The sequence below is a fragment of the Nyctereutes procyonoides genome, unplaced genomic scaffold, assembly GCF_905146905.1.
Source record: "Nyctereutes procyonoides isolate TBG_1078 unplaced genomic scaffold, NYPRO_anot_genome, whole genome shotgun sequence".
NCBI lineage: Eukaryota > Metazoa > Chordata > Mammalia > Carnivora > Canidae > Nyctereutes > Nyctereutes procyonoides.
Window position 1 is genome coordinate 10,250,369 of NW_026575129.1, and position 6,244 is coordinate 10,256,612.

At 37.4% G+C, this 6,244-nt stretch overlaps 1 pseudogene; it reads left to right on the forward strand.

Moving 5' to 3' along the window:
• Positions 1-236: 236 nt before the first annotated feature.
• Positions 237-1,499, forward strand: LOC129521080 (60S ribosomal protein L4-like; annotated as a pseudogene).
• The last annotated feature ends 4,745 nt before the right edge of the window (positions 1,500-6,244 follow it).

A 6,244-nucleotide genomic window follows, 5' to 3' on the forward strand; every position in this document is an offset into this window, starting at 1 on the left:
CTAGAAATAATAAGTGTTGGTGAGGATATAGAGAAAAGGGAAGCCTTAAGGCACTGTTGATGGGAATATAAATTGATGCAGCCACTATGGAAAACAGTATTAGGTTCCTCAAAAAATTAAAAGTAAAACTACCCTATGATTCAGCAATTCTACTTCTGGGTGTTTATCTAAAGAAAACAAGAACACTAATTTGAAAAAATCAAAAGATCAAAATAGCTTTTCCATAGGAGTCACAGAGTTTGAGAGGATCATGGCTTTCTCTCCCTGCCATGGCCTGTGCACGCCCACTGGTATCAGTGTATTCTGCAAAGGGGGAAGTCGTCTGGCAAAAATGTCACTTTGCCTGCTGTGCTCAAGATTCCCATTTGACCAGGTATTATGAATTTTGTTCACACCAACTTGTGCAAAAACAACAGACAGTCCTGAATTAGCAGGTCATCAAACCAGTGCTGAGTCTTAGGGCTCAAATTTCCAGTGCACATGGCAGTAGGACTCTCTGGCCAGGATCCTTCTGGAAATATGTGTTGTGGGGGCTGCATGTTTGCACCAACCAAAACCTGGCACCACTGATGCTGCATTGTGAACACGACACAGAAGGGATATGTCATCTGCTCTGCCCTGGCTGCCTTGGGCTTACCAGCACTGGTCATGGATAAAGGTCATCAAATTGAGGAAATTCCCAAACATTTTTGGTGGTTGAAGATAAAGCCGAAAGCCACAAGAAAACCAAGGAGTCTGTTCTGCTTCTTAAGAAACCTAAGACCTGAAATGATATCAAGAAGTTCTATGCCTCTCAGCAAATGAGAGCTGACGATAGCAAATGAGAAACTGTTGTCGTCTCCAGCACAGGAGACCCTGCATCATCTGTAATGAGGACAAAGGTGTCATCAAGGTCTTCAGAAACATCCTTGGAATTGCTCTACTTAATGTAAGCAAAGTAAACATTTGGAACCTTGCTCCTGGTGAGCATGTGGGAAGTTTCTGCATTTGGACTGAAAGTGCTTCCCGCAGGTTAGATGATCTGTATGGCCCTTGGCATAAAGCTGCCTCCCTCAAAAGTAGCTACAACCTTCTCATGCACAAGAAACTCAATACGGATCTTAGCAAAATCTTGAAAAGCCCAGAGATCCAGAGAGCCCTCTGAGCACCACACAAGAAGATTCACCGCAGGGTCTTAAAGAGGAATCCCCTGAAAAAACTGAGAATCATGTTGAAGTTAAAGCCATATGCGAAGACCGCGAGCCTGAATAACCTTTCTTCACGAAAGCAAGAATCAGAAACTCCAGATGGATAAGGCGGCAGCAGCGCTGGAAGCCAAATCAGATAAGAAAGGGGTTCCAGGCAAGAAGCCTAGAATAGGGAAGAGAGGAAAGAAGGCTGTTGGCATTAAGTGGAAGAAGCCTCTGGTGGGGAAAAAAATTGCAGATACCAACAAAACAAAAGATGAGAAGCCTGCAGAAAGGAAACCCACCACAGAAGACAAGAAGCCTGCTGCATAAACTTAAATGTGTTTCTTCCATTAATACCCAATCACTTTGGACAGCTAGTTTTGAATAAAGATCTCACCAAAGGCAGTGAGTGGGAAGAAAAGATCAAAACAGTATGGTTACTGGCATATTCCATCCCTGTGTCCATTGCAGCATTACTTATAATAGTCAAGATATGGAAGCAAGCTAAGTGTCCATTGATGGATGGATAAAGAAGTTGTGGTATAATATACAATATTATTTAGTCATAAAAAAGAATGAAATTTTACCATTTGTGACAACATGGGTGGACCTGAAAGTCATTATGCTAAGTGAAATAAATCAGAGAAAGACAAATACTGTGTGGTCTCTCTTATATGTGGAAGCTTAAGTAAACAAACAAACAAAAAAAAAACCCAAGCTCATAGATATGAAGAACAGATTGGCGGTTGCCAGAGATGGAGGGTGGGAAATGGGAGAAATGGGTGAATATTTTCTTAGTTTAAATAAATTGAACTAAAAATAAATTACTAAAGCTTAGCAATTAAAATCCAAAAGCCGATTTAAAAATAATTTATCAGCACCGAGAGAGAGAGATTCCATAAGCTCAAAGATGGTTGAACATTAGAAAAACAATGAATAAAATCCAGTACATTATAAAATTTAAAAAGGATCATATGATCATCTTCATTGATGTAAAAAAAGCTTTTGATAAAATTCACACTGATTCTTGCTCAGATCATTCAGATGCATTTTTCTGAAACATTGTTAAACATAAATAGAGTACAGGCATATATGCACATGTCTCATCATATATATACAGACATACATATATTTACACACATATTAGTATATAAACATTTATATGTATATATATACTTATATGTGCATATGTATATATCCATATATGCATCTATAAGTATGTGTCTAATTATATTAGTAAAAAATTAGCGGGGTGTCTGGGTGGCTCAGTTGGTTAAGCACGGCCTATGGTTGAGGTCATGATCCTACAGTCCTGGGATCCAGCCCTGCTGTGGCCTCCCTGCTCAGCAGGGAGCCTGCTTCTCCCTTTCCTCCCCACTTGTGCTCTCTGTTGCTATCTCTATCTGCCTCTCTCAAATAAATAAATCTTGGAGAAAAAAATTAGCATTTGTGTCAAATAACACTAAATATTGCTTAGAAGCGCATATATATGTAGTAAATATATAAAGATATAAATGGGAATGGAAAATACCAATTCAGGATTCAGGAGGAAAAGAGGCAGAATGAGATTGCCAAATATAATTAGGGTCCAACTTGTTTATAATTTTCTTTTCCTTAAATTGGCAGATGGGTACCTAGATTTTCATTTTTCTCTGTACAGTTTTTGCATGTCTGAAATAGTTCAGGAGAAAAGGAGATAAAAAGAGAACACACAAGGTTTTTGAAATAAAAATAAAACTCAATTCCGTTCTCATCTCTGCAATTTCCTAGCTGCAGGATGTTGACTAGGTTATTTAACTTCCCTGAGCTTTGGTTTCCTCAACTGTAAAACTGAGGGTTATAACAAGTTACTCACTTCTTGAAAGCATATTTCAGCATTTAGCAAACTAATAAATGCCTAGTATACACTGAAGTATTTGATAATTTTCCTGAATTGTTTCAATAAGGCCAGCATTAATTGTGTATATATGCATTCCAAATGTGTACCTGTGGGTGTGTTTACAGGGCATATACATTTCAGTTTCTTGGAGCACAGCACTTGGATCCTTATGATTTTACCATCCTTTTTCACATATAACCTTTTCTATTTTGCACTTCCTGTTTTAATTTTAAACATAGAAGGGACAATTTCCAGACAATCAATAGAACAGCTGCTAAGGGAAAAAATAGAAATGAAAGAGCTAAATGATTGAAGGTTGACACTTAAAAGAATAGTTTTGCAGTTAACAGCTGTGTATCCCAGAAATAAAACATCTGATAAATACATGATAACAAAGAGCAAAAATTGCTATCTAACATTGAGGATTCATAGCTGGAGGGCTGAGATTACTGAAAAACAATGACAAAATTTTAGTATTGACCTTAATTTTCTAAATGAGTTATAGTAACATGATAAGAAACAAGGAAAATATAATAAATCCCCTGACAAAGTCTAAATTGTATGGCATTTAAGCCATAAATGAGCACTGTGAAATATACTTTAGATATCATTTTAATCTTTTAAAACATGTTTCGAATACTGAGCAACAAATATAGGTCATCGTCAATGACAATGTTCTCTTTTGATTCTAACAATTTGTCTCTGTTCTTGTCCTCCTAGCCTATGTGGACAGACATCACACCGTGGGTCCCCCTCCACACACACCCACACTTACCCCAGTTGCTTGTTTTTCCTCCTCTCGGTGGGGTAGTCCTTTGTCTTCTGTCTGTGAAGACAGCTTGTGGAATTAGAAAGCCTAGATACCCAAATATGAGGTCACATTTACTGAATGTAACAATTGGGCAAGTTTCTGCCTCTCTGAGCTTTAGTTTTATTATAAAATAGGTGTTAAAATGAGCTAAAATAAAACACAGACCTTTAAGAAAAAATTTTGAAGCATCATTCAAACGCAAGATATTACTAATCTCAGGAAACTCTGTAAACTGCGTGGTAAAAAGGACCAGTTTCTAGGTAGTTCTTCTCCCAGGAAACAAAACAAAACTCCCTTAGACTATTTGGCTTCCTGTTTCTGTATCTCCCAACAACTGCAAAAGCAGATGTATATGAAAGTTTCTCTGTTGTCTTCCTTAATTTATATGTACTTTGAAGTTCATGTGAATTACATAAGCTTTTGTTTATTCATTTAGCAAATACTAATTGAGTACTTTTTACATGTCGGGTGCTGTACTAGGTGTTTTGGACACGTCCATTAAAAAAAACAAAGATCCTAGGGGCTGCTAGGTGGCCCCTTGGTCAAGCCTCTGCCCTCAGCTCAGGTCACAATCCCAGGGTCTGGGGTGGAGCCCTGCATCAGGCTCCCTGGTCAGTGGGGGGCCTGCTTCTCCCCCTTCCTCCACCCCTCCGCCCCCCCCCCCCTCATGTGGCTCAGACTTTGTTTCATTGAATTACATTTGTATTTATTAGATAAAGCTATTTAGTATTTTGGCAGGCTTGCACTAGGAAGGGTTCAGACTTTTTTCTGAGAAATTTTAATAAAACATAAACTGGTTCCACCAAGATTATTTTTAAAAATTCAGACTATCTGATCTTTAGGGCAGGATTTTTTGAACAGTTGTAATTATTTTCTAACACCTTCTGTAATACATCATTGTGGTGTTTTATAGCACATTTGGGTAATAAATTTTGCATTCATTGTATCCAAATTCTGACATCCTATAGATCTGGCATTAAATTATTTTGTTTAGGATTCTACTTTTAAGTAGCTGAATGTCAAAATAACTTAAAAGGATGTTCCAAGAAAAATGAACAAAAAGAAAACAACCCTCCTTCAATTCGGCAGGCCTCTCTGGACGCACTTCTGTGTATAACAGAAGAGCATGTCATCATGGGATCTAGTATAAAGAGGGCATTTTAGAGTTTGCATTCTTTGCTAAGTAGGGGGTGTTAATTGGTACAGTTCAAAGAAAGAATCCTCAAATGCATTGTATTTTTATATATTCTTACTTAGCCTCTACCAGTATGCTGCGTTTTGATTTACACATTCCCCTGCTCCACCGCCCATGTACTTGCTCTCACTTTACTGGAAATGCTATGTTCTCTAATAGTGGATAGAATCATTGTCACTTTCCCAACCTCTAAGCAGTAGACAGACATTTTTTCTGATGCCTTTCTTCCCTCAGAGGAGATCACACTTGTTTCCCCTTCGTTGGGACAATGCAAGGCTTACACTGTGTGTAGCTCATTCCTCAGGTTCCCTTGAGAAGAGTTAAGTAAAATTGACAAACACAAACACTAGAAAGTTTTCTTCTGCCAGTTTTCAAGATTAATATAGTTCTTCTTTGACCAAAATAATTGTACTAACCAGTCATTCAATGACAGAGAATAGAGGAAAAAAAAAAGTGGAGTATCTTGAAAACCATCAGAAAAAAAAATCATGAAAATTATTAGCATATTGGGCTGTATAATGAATTTGTCTTTATAAAATTAAATACATTTCCATATATCACAAAACTATTATAAATACAGATAGTATAACCCTGGAAAGAAATACAAGAAGTGTCTCATTGGTTGTCTCCACAGAAGGGAATAGAATGATCAATTTTAAAGACAACAGGCTACTACTCTGATAGTAGCATAGTGAAATGAGCACTCTCATAAATTGCTGGTGAGTGTCTAAATTAAGCATTCTGTCAAGAAAGCAATTTGCAATATCAGTCAAAGACCTTGAAATTTTTCATGCCTTCAACCTTAGTAATTCCATTTTTAAGAATTTATTCTAAGGATATAGGCTAAAATGTAGAGGAGGGTTTTGGGCAGGTGTTTTGTTTTTGCAAAATTTGTTACTGACATATTTTGTACAGAAGTGAAAATGTAGGAAATGTAGGAAAACTTAAAATTCCCAAATTAGATAGGATTAGGTGATCCTTTTCCTGTTTCCCAATTATTTGGTGCACACATTTATTAGAACAGCCAGCATCCTGAGATCTCTTCATTTGCGTGGATACCTTCTCAAGAAACTGAGCTCTCAGAGTGAGACAGAATTTTCATGTCTGAGATCCCAGAGCCTACTCTAATAACTGGGGCCCACTGGGATCTCAGTTAATACCTGCAAATTAGTAAAATTTTACTTTATCTG